General features: G+C 41.1%; 1 protein-coding gene across 2 annotated transcripts in view; it reads right to left on the bottom strand.

Annotated features, from left to right (window-relative positions):
• The window catches only part of tspan9a (tetraspanin 9a), a 187,724-nt gene extending 174,869 nt beyond the window's left edge, over positions 1–12,855 (bottom strand). The window contains exon 1 of one of the 2 annotated variants that reach the window (XM_076885555.1): positions 12,595–12,855. The gene's annotated coding sequence lies outside the window, so the exon portion shown is untranslated. The remainder of the gene's footprint in view (positions 1–12,594) is intronic. The other variant, XM_014410711.2, reaches the window with a different exon arrangement.
• Between the last annotated feature and the right edge of the window lie 794 nt (positions 12,856–13,649).

Below are 13,649 nucleotides of genomic sequence, written 5' to 3'. Positions count from 1 at the left end.
TACATGAGTTGTTGCTATAACACTGTCTTCTGTCTGAAAAGGATTATAGACTTTCAAAGGATGTCTACCTATGCTCCATCACATGTCGTCACATCCACAATGGACATATTCACACAGTTTACTATAGTCTCATTTGTACAGCAAGTCCTGAACCTGAAAACTGATTGTCCAGTCTGTTCAGGGTTCCTGCTTGGAGTCCAGCTAATTTGCATGTTAAACAGGAGCTCTCAAAATATTTGAATGCATGTGTCAAACAGGCTGAGGCCAGGGGCAGAGAGGTTCCTTGTTACCATCCTCGTGTGCAGTTTCCATCCTTCAGAAGGCAAAGCAAGGAGAGAAGAGGTTCATGGGTCAATCAGACTGCCCCTCTTCAGCAAATGCCAAGACGTTTGTAGCCCAGAACTACAAGAACAAAACCCTCCTGTGCACTCTGCAAACCAGTTCAGCGATTTAAAGCAAACCAGTTTACATTCAGGTTAAAAAAAATCCTGGATGGATGGATGTTTGTCCACATATTAGAACAAGTTTAAAAATGGATTTCTAAAATTTATGCAGCTTTGGACACAACCACAACAGTGTGGCATGTAGGATCCAAGTAACTCACTTTTCAGGATGTCAACTTCGTAACCAGATCTTACTTCAGATTTTGAAAGCAGATTCAGAGTTAAACGGTTGGTTATAGAAATATCATATCCTAAGCTTTGGACATCTCACGGAGCACTGTTCAAGCTAACATTGAAAAATGGAAATTGGAGTATAACACAACTGCAAACCTACCAAGACAGTGCCATCTACCTACACAGAGCAGCAGCCAAGAAGCCCATGGTAACCCCGGAGGAGCTGCAGAAATCCAAATCTCAGGCTGGAGAATCTGTCCTCAGGACAAACATTAGCACTTCACAAATCTAACAAGAAGCTATAAGAAATCCTGTTTGCAGTTTGCTACAAGCCATGTAGGGGACACAGCAAGCTCTGGTCAGATGAAACCAAAACTGAGCATTTTGCCGTATGTTTAAATGACCCAGTCAAGGTCCAGACACGTCCTGTCCTAAATCCCATTAGCATGACTTGAAAATTGCTCTTCAACAACGCTCTCCAGCTAATCTGACTGTAACTGCAGGGAAAATTGATTCGACAAAGTATTGACTCAGGGGGGCTAAACACAAATGCACATCATGCATCTTTTTCCTTCCACTACACAATTATATGTCACAGTATGTTGGTGTATCAGACAGAATCTCAAGTATATACATCGAAATAATCACCACTACTTATTCAAAGCAGAAAACTGAAACAAAGAAACAACGTAGGGACACTTTTCTGTACTTTGTGTACTAAATGTACTTTTTCTAATATTTTGAGTCGTTTTCTCAACAGTATGCAGTCACCAACAGTAAGCATTTGGTTAGTGGAGTTTTAACCCAGGCACTGTAAGCTTGTTTTAATAAGACATAGCTTGTTTGCCCACAGTGTGAAAAAAAACAAACAGAAACAAGCATAACTGAGTAAAAGACTCGAGCAGAATTTACTGGGTTCATGGTCATTCTCTTCAACACAACAACACCCTGATAGCTTGTCTGGGTTGAGCATTAGAAGTGGGATTTGCTGTGATATATCTGGCTTTGTATATGTTTTCACTGCATGCTTGGCTGAACAATCTCATTCAGCTACAAGAATGTGGAGAAAGCGTCGGCTATTCAACACAATAACAGGTTCATTGCCCTCAATCAAAACGGATCACTGCTTTTTCTTTCAAATAAAAGAAACTGAGATATTCATATTTTTATTTGGAACTTTCAGAAATCAGCATTACAGCATGTTAAAAAAAACTACAAGTGCAGAACAGCAGCAGGAAAAAAACAAAACAACTAAAAACTTATCGTCATTTCAGGTGTTTCTATAGTGTCCATGCTTCAGGTACAGAATCAGAATCAGAATCAGAAAGGGGTTTATTCCCAAATGTTGAGCAGGTTTACAACATTAGGAAATTGCTGCGGTGCTTCAGTGCAAACATACTGTCATAAATAGCACTTAAATAGACATGAAAAAATAAAAGTAGGAATAAGAATTAAAAGTGCTACGTAGAAAGATATGTGCATGAGATATACATGAGATATATACATGAGAATAAGAATTAAGAGTGCTACGTAGATAGATATATACATGAGTGCAGGTGGTGATCAGTGCCAAACATGGAATGATGCAGTGACACAGCGTAGGGTCATGTGTTAGTGGTGGGAACAGTCATACGGTTATTGTTCATGTGTCCAACAGCAGAGGGGAAGAAACTGTTCTTATGGCGAGAGGTTCTGGTGCGAATGGACCGGAGCCTCCTGCCTGAGGGGAGCAGGTCAAACAGACTGTGTCCAGGGTGAGAAGGGTCAGCTGAGATCCGAGCTGCACGCCGCAATGTCCTGGAGGTGTACAGGTCCTGCAAAGATGGGAGTCTGCAGCCAATCACCTTCTCAGCAGAGCGCACAACACGCTGCAGTCTCTGTTTGTCCCTGATAGTGGCTCCAGCGTACCGCTATCAGGGTTAACAGCTGACTGATGCAAATAAATACAAAAATAAATACAAAAAGGTTTATTAAATGTTCTTTTCAGAAATGATAGTATGGCTCATTGGAGGTGTAAAATAAGTTACTTTACATTTAATTACATGGGGGGGGGGGGGAACTGCTTCTTTTAAAAGGCAATTCTTTCTAATTAGCTTAGCCTTTTATCTATTATAATGCAGAAAACGTGGGATTTGAGTGTTTAGATATTTTGTTTTAAACTAAACAGCCAAATGTTCAGTGTGTTCAGATCATCAAAATGACAATTACATATGTTAATCTGCAAGGGTGAAATTATTTATTGTACCTTTCTATTACAGTATTACGGTGTAAGCCAATCACTGCAAAGACCCACAGTTTGTCTGCTTTGAAAACCTTTAATTTGATGGTTATAGTGGAACATGTTATTTTTTCTGTCATAGCACTCAATTACACAAAAAAACCTTTACAAAGACAGAAAAGTATATAGACAAATGTCTCTAATTTTTACCTACCACAGAATGTGAACAGTCATACTGCGAACCATCCGAAAACACACTAGACACCACAACTCACACAGTATTTTACACAATACAGTCAAAGTTCATTAGGATACAACGTTCAGGAATTGATCTCACTACTTTAACTCAATTATTGTCAAAAAAAAAAAGTTTGCTACGATATAATATATTTGCCACGTCACCTCTTCAGAGAAACCTACTACAGCAATATTGGTACTAATATTTGATCATTTAAAAATCTAATACATGATACAAAATGTGCAGAATTTTTTTCCCCAGGCACAAAAAACACAGAGAAAATTTACCAAACATTTGTCATGTGTAGTTATGAGTCCCTGCTAAGATAATAGTTTTAAAATATTGGTACAATGTGTGTGGATGAATCATTGGGAGCTTGGGGAGTGTGATCGTGTGTACAGCGTCTCTTTATGTCTGTCTCCACGTTGGGTGAGTGTTGAGTAATTGCATATGAGAGCATGAGGGTGGGAATGGATGTTTGTATCTGTGTGTGCCTGTATGCCTGTGTCAGGTCGGGTATCAGACGCCACCTCTCTGGGGACATCTCAGGCGCTCCAAGGTTTGGAGGCCTATCTCCACCCACCACCACTTCCCCTGCCAATGGCAGACGCCCTCAGACGTCGGTGCGTTGGTGGTTCTTTGTGTCCGGGGATGGGCGTCCAGGTACACACCGGCTCACTCCTTGGTGGCTTCTTGTCGGGGCCTGGAGCCTGGGGCTCGCTCGGGACACTTCGGAGGTGGGGTGCCCCCGGCCTCTCGGCCTGGGGCTCGGTCACTCAGGCACAGCTGGCTGCCGGCGGAGCTCACGGGCGCGTCACTGCAACTCCCCCTGGCTTCTGCTCTGCGGCTGCTGAGTGAGCCCTCATCTGGGACTCTCCTCAGCTCTTTCTGGGACAGTGGCGCAGCTGCCCCTCTGTTGGTCTTCCTTGGTCTCTTGTGTTCTGGGGGCCTCTGGATGTCTGGAGTTTTGATCTCCTCCATACCTGCTTCATGCCCTGGAGGACGGGGCTGTGGCCCCCCCCACACCCTCTAACAGATCATTACATGTAGGAACCTTTTAAAAACAAGCGTGCTCATGCTCACAGGTGTACACACGGGTGATCACACACACACACACACACACACACACACACACACACACACACTAACTACACCCTTTTTGGCTCCTACCTCAAAGCACACTGTGCGCTGTCAATATTACGTGCTGCACAATAATGTTTAATATTTAGTATTTAGTTATATTCACATATATCATCGTGATGTTGTTTATTCTATTGCTCTCGTTTTCTTCTGCTTGTTTTCTTTTTTCATTCTCAACAGGTGATCCAGGTGATTGATATATGTATTTTTTGTCTGCTTATTTTGTTAGTTTTTGTTTTTTATCCCCGTCCCTCTTCCCCGCTGTTTTTCTTTCCCTTTCTTTTCCCCAGTCAAGTCTGTCCCGTATTTAGCAAGTGAAAATAAATAAAATAAACAATAAAAGGTCAATCAAATAGACCATTACGGCAAAGCTGGGATGGTCCATTTGGTAAAGTAAATCCGTTGGGCATCTTTCTTTGCCTTTAGACAATAATTCTGATGGCAAAAGAGCCAAACGGGACAGGCCAAAAAAAAAAAAAATAAATAAATACTATTCTACTCAGGCACACAAGCTCATGATTGCATAGTTCCAGAATGCCAGAAGTAAAAAAAAAAAAACAACAACACAAAAATACACAAATAAATAAATAAATAAATACATTATAAAACTTTTTTAAAATTACGCTGTTCTCTCCTTTTCTCTCATCACGCACAACTACGCTGCCTCCAGCAATGGTGCTATCTTTAGATCACTCTGTGCTGGAGCTCCTTCACCGTGTCAAAATCATGACCCTTCAACAACAACAGCAACATTTAAAATGATATGCATGCTTCTGGCCTGACGTCTGATGTTAGGGGTTGAAAACAGGTCACTCTTCAAATGAAAATTGCACCTTCGCCCGTGGGTTGTAATCAGAGACCGAGCCCACTGAAGTTTCGATCTACATACAACTGCAAGTATTAAGTAAAGGAAAGAGAAGATGACCCAGAATGGGAGAAATTAATAATTTTGTATTTTGTTCAAGGACTGATTGCAATCATTTGACAAACGAACATAAAGAACTTTCACTCTATGTTGGTCTCCAGTTGGCTATTTTGTCATGACCTTTCTAACAGAGCAAGCGGGATGAAGAAGAAGCACAAATCAAACAACAGCACTAACGTACAGTATATGTGCTGTACAAGTGTTTTTATCTACCCAAGCCAATAGGATGTATGTGGTCTGCCAATGTGTATGTCCTGCATGCAGCTCAAAATCTGACTCCACAGTAAATGTGCACAAACTGTGCATTTGCTGGAGGAATAAACTGGATGCACGGTCTGTGCACTTTCTGATACAGCATTTACATGAGTACCACCATTTCTGTGATTAGTAGATTAGTCTGCTTCTGGACAGAAGCTTATAAGCTTAGTCTAAAATGAAAACGCTGTTCAGATCCACATGCTACACCAACTGAAATAGGCCTACAGTACACCCACACATTTTATGTCCCTCTGGGATCTTTTAATCTATCATTAAAAGAGTTTTTGGCAGCAAAGACAAATGTTTTTTTACTCTCAGTAGCCACAGTTTGGCAAGTTAATACAGAGGAGCAAGTCTGACCACAAGCTTGAATTTTAACCATTTACTGGATTTTCTTAGGTGTCTCCTTGCTTATTTGGATTTTACATCAAAAGCATATTTAAGCAGCCGACTAAGAGTTGGAGCATTAATTGAGCTTTATTGCATGACTGCAGAATTGTGGTTTACTCAGTTTAATAAACATCATGTCTCTGATTAAGCTTCTTCTACAGAAAAGGTTTGGTAATGGTTTCCATAAAATTGTATCTTTGGTTTTAAACAGCTGACGTGTGACTGTATTTAAAAGCATTTATATGTAAATGTTCTGGAGTGATTTTCTATGGGATTGCATTCTTCCACAATGAACCGATGAATGGAGCCAATTTGATTAATCATCCCCCACAAATAACTCACACATGCATCACAGAGGAACGGGACGAGACTTAAGTATAATGCATTCCCCAAATATTTAGTAACAAACTCACTTATCGTTCACCTGCTCCCTATGCACACTGCCGTGAGTTCTCAGAATCGGCTCCTTGAGCACAAGAAATGACAACATCACAGAACGCAAGTATGGAGAAGCTCACGGCTCTCCAACGGGAGATTGAGAGACCAGTGTTGGACTGTTAGAACAGCTTTGAAATTCATATGAGTTGTTCGCACTAAAGTAAAAAGCACCATCACTCCATGCGGATACCCTTTCGGCGCCAGCTGCGGTCGCAAGGCTGGAGCCCAACAAAAGCACCCTGATAACAACTGTGTTTAGTCTGTTCCTTCCCATTCCATGTAAGGCCACCTGGGTTGGCTGGAAGACTGTTTACTTAGCCTGGCAGGGCAAAGGACGCTGTCTCAGCTGAACTCTGGACACGCACACACATACATATACACTAATATGCACACACTCATCCCCCCTCCCGTTCCAAACGCCTTCGATGCTTGTTCCCTCCTGGGAACACGGCGGGGTCTGAGCCCGCGCTGGAATGGTAGCGCTGGGCAGGATGGCTGCTGTGTTTGCTTCGGATTACTCCTCACCCCCCACCCGACTCTGTGGCTGGTCACATGATCCATAATGTTGTGCTGTGGACATTTATGTGCTTTTTGTGCAGAGGAATTTTTTTGTTTCCTGTTCTCATGCTGCATGCCTTTTTCCCTCTTGTACTTTCCCGTTGTAGTGTATATTTCAGTGTTTGTTTTCTGTGACGCTACCGATCTCCGACCTGTATCCCCATGTGATGTCTGTGTTGTGTGTGTAAGGTCGGGGGGGGGGGGTCTTATCAAGAATAAAACCTTGATTGATTGATTGATTGATTGATTGATTGATTGATTGATTGATTGATTGATTATAGGGAGGTGATCTGCACAGGGAGGAGAAATATATTAGAGTTCAAAACAATATGTCACCACAAGAAAGTCTCTAAGGGTAGAAGGGAAGGAGACTCATGTTTAAAGCATTCAGTGGATGTAGGTCTCAATCCAAGTTGCATGAGGCTCTGTAGTTGCTCATAAAGTTGTTTTTAATTAGCACACTGGCATCAAGCATGAGAGCTTCTCCCGTCTTGTCAGTGAAGCTCTCTTGTGTACAGTTAATCAAAACAGCTTCAAAGCTGGTAATAAATTACTCTTTCGGGATCTTTATGATTATAACAACGAGCATTTAGAACAGCAGAGGAGACGATCCCCCAATACAGGTAACAGAACAGGAAATGTTTCCTTTTTCTCTTAAATAATATTAAGAATGATTCAACTCAGAGTGCTTCTCCAACTGAGTAATCTAAATTTCCTTTACTATGTAGCATAAGATGTCATGCTACGTGTATAATATATTAAATATGATAAATGTACATTAGCAACAAGTGCTGCTTTGAATATTTACTCTTGTGCTCTCTGACGGAAAGGTTTGTGATTTGTGGCTGGGCTGATTGTAAAATGGGATGTTTCTATCAAATTATTTAACAAATTATTTATGTTTTGCTTAATTCACCTTAAGGCCTTTGAAGTTTTGCATTCTGTAGACAAACTGTAGCCCTGTGTTAGGCTAGTGACTTGTGCAGTATGTACACCACCTCTCTGCTTTATATTGTAAGGTAAAGAGCTCACAATAATACAGAGACCAGCTGCAGTCTCTCCAATGATCCTTAGTTGGTTAAGCAGCTAATAAAATAGGTGGATGGATGGAGGGGAACCGTGCAGTAAATACTGTGGTGTAAAGGGGCATGTAGGGAACTTTGATGTCAAAGATTACTGGTTTGATAAAACACTTGCTACTGTAGCTGTCTGTGGGTGGTAAGCCACCCACAGACAGGCTTTAATTTGATGGTTATAGTGGAACATGTTATTTTTTCTGTCATAGCACGTAGCACTCAATTACACAAAAAAACCTTTACAAAGACAGAAAAGTATATAGACAAATGTCTCTCATTTTTACCTACCACAGAATGTTAACAGTCATACTGCGAACCATCCGAAAACACACTAGACACCACAACTCACACAGTAATTTACACAATACAGTCAAAGTTCATTAGGATACAACGTTCAGGAATTGATCTCACTACTTTAACTTAACTATTGTCAATAAGAAAAAGTTTACTATGATGTAATGCATTTGCCTCGTCACCTCTTCAGAGAAACCTACTATATTTATATCTCAAAGAATCTGTTTACTGGGGGAACGCTGCTTCGAAAGAGACCCAGAGAGGCTGATTTAAAAGAGAATAGCTGATGCCGGCTTCTAGTGTAACCTCTCAAAAACAACGTTTTCACAACTGTGCGAGTGCACATAGCAACAGAATTACCCATCAAATCCATGCTAATGTACCTGGTCTTGCACACTCCGTTTGATGCAAAAGAGAATCTATACCCAGCTGACTGAAAAGCGGGTACATCATGGTAAAGCTTAGTCAGAACCAAGGCTGCGCATGCAGACTCCACAAAGAAGAGCCCCGGTTGATCTGCAGGTTGAATCCAGAAGCCTCTCGATGGAAGAGAACAGTGCTAACCACTGTATCACTGTGCAGCCCTAAAGCAAATTTAATGTAATATTGTAACAGTAGAGACTTCTGTACTCCTGTTCAGTTTAATAAAGCAGAACTTCACTTAGATTGAATTAACTGCCATATTTTATTCACTTCACTTCATCTACTGAAATGTTTAAAGCTGAGATAGATAATGATCAAAGTACTGCTTGTAACCTGTGGAGCTCTCACTCACACATCATGGTCAAAACAGCCTAAACTCTAAAGCAACTAATGACGAATAAAATCAACAGCATCACATCAAACATAGACATATACTGTAACTGCAGAAGTGAGATTCCCTTATGGATGTCATAAGGGAATCTCATTATAAAAGATATGGTCTATAACTGAAAGAATGTAAGTCTTTCAATGTGGAAAATGTTTTTATGTGCAACCAGATGGATTCTGGCTTTCTCCTCTTGACTTTGAAAATGAAGCCACACGATATCTTCAGTACACCAATAAAAAATGACAAAAAAGTACAAACATGATATGTAATATGATATCAGTGTCTAAGCAGTACCAAAATTTGTTTGTTATTATTTTCTGCTATTTATTTAGTTGCATGAGGAAAAGCTACATTTAATTATTTGATAGCTTGCAAATAATATTTTAATAAAAAGTGTTTACAGGTTACTGTGGGGAAGTCATTTTAGACAGCAACCATTATAGACCGGCTGTGTCCTAGAGATCAGATGAAAAAGGTTCCCACATATCCGCCCATCAACACAGACAAAGGCAAACAATGGAGGCTACAGCTAAACAGGCCACCAGGAAAGGAAGTCCTCCAAGCAAAAGACAACAAGTCTGTTGTTTCAAATTCCACTCCGACTGCAACAAAACTGCAGAGCAGACAGTATCAGTCGAGACCACACGGAACCAAGAATACTAAATGTAAGGCATAGACTGAGTTAAGGGTGCTGAAATTCAACAGTTATACAAAATAAAGCACAAACTAAGCAAGGTGGTCTGATTGTGTGTTGTCAGTAGCACCTTTAGTCTTTTTTACATTGTTATTGATTTTTTCTTCCATAGTGAGACGGTTTGGCAATGATGCGCGCAGGAAAAGAGTTCCCCGCTGTACACATTTGGAAACAATGTTCTCCCACAGAAAGTGAATAAGAAACACGATGCACTGTAGTCCTGATCACACGAGTTTTGGTGAGAAAAATCTGTTTCACCTTCACTCTGAGCAGACAGGATTCTGACTTGGAAATAAAAGGTGACTGTAAAGTCAAAATATAGGCATAGACTGTGCTGCTGGCTATGTACATGCAGCTGAGACTTGGATATCTGATCTGCATCTCATAAATGCACGCCTTGAGTAGGCCATAAATATAAAAGTCTAAAATAAAGAACATAGCGCAGGCTTCCCTGACGCAACTTGCAAAGTCAGAGTGAGTCATTGCACATGGTGCACAGCAGCAAGGAACCAGTTATCTCTCACAAAGACAAAGGCCGCTGTGCTCTTCCTGTTGCTGATTGGCCTGGAGGGATGTGATTAAAGTAGCAGAAAAAAAGGGGGGGATACAAGACAGAGCTAAATGTTGACATAGCAGCACAGCTCACCCATTGTGAGTCCTCGCAGAATGAAATCTGCCCAGCACGGACGGTCGTGCCTACTCGTCCCAGTGAATAGGAACGTTCACGAAGGGACAGAACAGAGAAACGAACTCTGCGGCGGCTGCGTGGGACAGCGAAAGCCGAGGAAGTAAACATGGTTGAGAGGCTCACATTGCCGCTTTTGTTTGTCACCACAGAGAATCAGCCAGTGTGCCCCAGGGGAAAACCTCTTCACAATGCTCATAACTGTTACTGAATTAAAATACAGTAGCCTTAGAGCGCTGACTGTGCAAAGATTATATTTATTTATGTATTTATTTTGCTTGCTCATGGATATGTCAAGTACTTATGATGAAATTCTTCCATTAATTTTACTATATCTAATCCAAGGCGGGCCATTTCTGTTCTGATGGTAGATTTCTTTGGTTAAAGAACAGAGAAAAAGTTCCCTCCAGAGCTGCTGAAAATAATCCACCACAAAAATGAAAATTCAGAACAAAATGGAAATGTTAGTGAACAGCAGCAGGTCAGTGGTGGGGCACTGACCTCATACCATGAGAGGAGGAGGAATGCGAGGTCAGACGGAGACCTCTCACTCCCCTCTCATACACAGGAATAGATATGGTGTGCCATCCATGTTTGGAAACATGAGATTAAAAAAAAAAAAAAAAAAGGGGGGGGGGGGGGGGGCACTGCTGTTTTGACACAGCTCTTTTTGACCTTTGACCCCTTCTGTGTCTAAACTTTGTGGTAGGTTTCGTTAACAATGTGTCTTCTGTGAATTTAACATTTTTCTGTGGGAAGGAAAAAATATTTGATTTTAAGGAAAGCATGCATAAACCTTTTTGCAGAGAATTTAACTAGACCCAGTATTCTTGTCATTACTTATGTCATTTATATACTCTTACATGGTAATGAACTGACGTTTATAATACACATGGAGGCAGTTTAAGGTGATGAAGTCAGTGTAAGTGCAAATATTCCCTGTGAGTCAAAGGGTCAGGCTTCAGACTGATCTAAACACCCAGTTGTATGAGGTTTCTTTTGTTTGTTTATACCCTAAGCTCTAAGTAATGCCAGTAAAATCCTTCATACGGTCATCTCAGGCACACAGCTCTGGCCAGGGGAACCCAAATGGTGTTGACGTTTTTTGTTTGTGGCGAGTCAGGTAAAAGTTGGCTTTAATGGAGGGTGGCCTTAAAGACGGGCAGGAAAAACAGCCATTTCAAGGCTCGGAATACAACAATTAATCATAATTTCATGCTTAGGTATTCTACCCATAGCCAGGCCTACACTAAATAATATATCTGCAAATGGGATACACAAAAACATCATTCACATCCTCATTTTCAGTCATGACACTGCTTCACAGGACACAGACAAAACACTCATTGCCCACATGGAAACATGTGGATGGAAATAAAGCTTCAGACACTTCACTGTGATCAGATCTAAAATGAGATCTGCAGCATCCTTAGGCGAAAAAGATGGGGTGATACTTATTAGGCTCATCAGAATGTCTGTTACTAAACACGCCCTGTGCACAATGGTGAACAGAAGGGACAATCAGTGAGGAACTCCAGAGATGAGCCTATTGTTGAATGGAAGTATGCTGTATCATAGCAGCCTCCCATTCAGCTGTTGCAAAGGACCCAGAATATACGCTTTTGATTCTTCAAATTCCTTCAGACTTACACGATCAACTTATAATATGACCAAAGAGGCAGCAAAATGCTTCGCTTAAACCAAAGACAGGGAAATTTACTTAAATTTAAAAAGCCTTTAAAATGGACGGAGGCTAATACATTTATAGAGAGAGAACAGAGCAGGAGGATGAAAAGTTGAAGTGATCAAACATGACACAGTGTCACATTGAAATCTTGCCAAGTCCCTGCCAGAAATGAACACGGTCATGAAATAGCATTCATGGGAATAATACAGCCATTAAAGGTAATTCACTGGGATACTGAAACCACTCAATTCTCTACAGACCCACTATAATAACTTACAGTCCAGCAATAGTAAGAAAATATTCCCACAGTAGTTTAAAAAAAGGTCACTGCAAATTGGCTGCCGCACTCCTGTTCGCTTACTTATCACATCACGTCGTACTGTAGTGGTTTCATTTTAAAGCCTTCAAGCATGTCGATGCAAAAAATGTCAAGCGGAGAGTAGAAAGCTCTAAAAGCAGCGTGGCGCTTTACCGCGAACACACCGCTCGCTGAGCGGCCTCAACACCGACACGTTTAAAAATAATGATATCAATAATAAAAGCATGTAGGCAAACAGTTTCTTACCTGGTGAATCCCCAACTCTAAAGTTTCTCTGTAGCTGGAAGCTGTCAGACGGCAAATGACTGCCACGCAACTTCAGCTGAGCAGCTTTGGCCAAACTTTCCAGCCGGACGCGTTTGTAGTCCCACTTCTGTCCTGCCACAAAGTGTCTGGGACAGCACCCTTTCCAAAAATCGGACGTGTCTCCCTGACAGATGTCTTTAGCCGCTATATTATATGATGGATTGAGGACTGAGCTATCTGGTTGGACGAGGAGGAAATGAAGTTTGAGGAAGGAGGAGGGGCTCGCTCACTGGCTCCGACTGGAGCGTCGGAGACTCGGACCTTTATGAGTTACAGAGGCTTGGACTCCTATAGAAAACATGTTTGATTTATTAAGATGTGACTCAGGGGTGTGATTATATAAAAGTTTGGCAGTTATAATAACGCGAGTTTTGACAGATGACCAGAGAGAATAAATTAAAGTATGTTTCCTATTAATTAAAAAGCGAGTGGTGTTTCTGATACAGTTATATATTTCATGAGCCAATACAGCAGCAAATCTATGTCCTTGCAATGTTCGTAATCACAAACGTGTTCAGTAAGCTACCAGGCTTTCCTTTAGCTGCTGTGTGTATCTGAAAAGATTGCATAGAGCAAGTATGTAGAGGAAAGAGTGAGATGTCAGAGTGAGAGTAATATGGTGCCCAAAAATCTTCCTTTGGAAACATGATGAAGCTGTATTGACAAAGTGAGCATAAACACAGTAATTTAGTAGGAAAGGAGTGGATGGAGAATTTTAATATTTGGAACTAGCTGACAAGCCTTTACTGGACTCATCGTTTTATTTACACTGAAGTTAGGATGAGAATAAAATTGCTCACTGGTAAAGTAAACATGGCAGTATTCATGCATATCATCTAAAATTTCCAGGGATGAAAAATCACATTTCCACACATGCATGTGCAACAAAGCCTGTCATGAATGCAGTAGCCCCACAGTTATGCAGTCATACGTAGCCATAAGGTGCATTGAGCTCTTCTTGATTTAACCTCCTAAGACACGATCTCTTTAATGGC

The sequence above is a fragment of the Maylandia zebra genome, linkage group LG7 (genome assembly GCF_041146795.1).
Source record: "Maylandia zebra isolate NMK-2024a linkage group LG7, Mzebra_GT3a, whole genome shotgun sequence".
Taxonomy (NCBI): Eukaryota; Metazoa; Chordata; class Actinopteri; order Cichliformes; family Cichlidae; genus Maylandia; species Maylandia zebra.
Note: the sequence above shows the minus strand (reverse complement) of the source record. Positions and strands in the feature narration are given on the sequence as shown.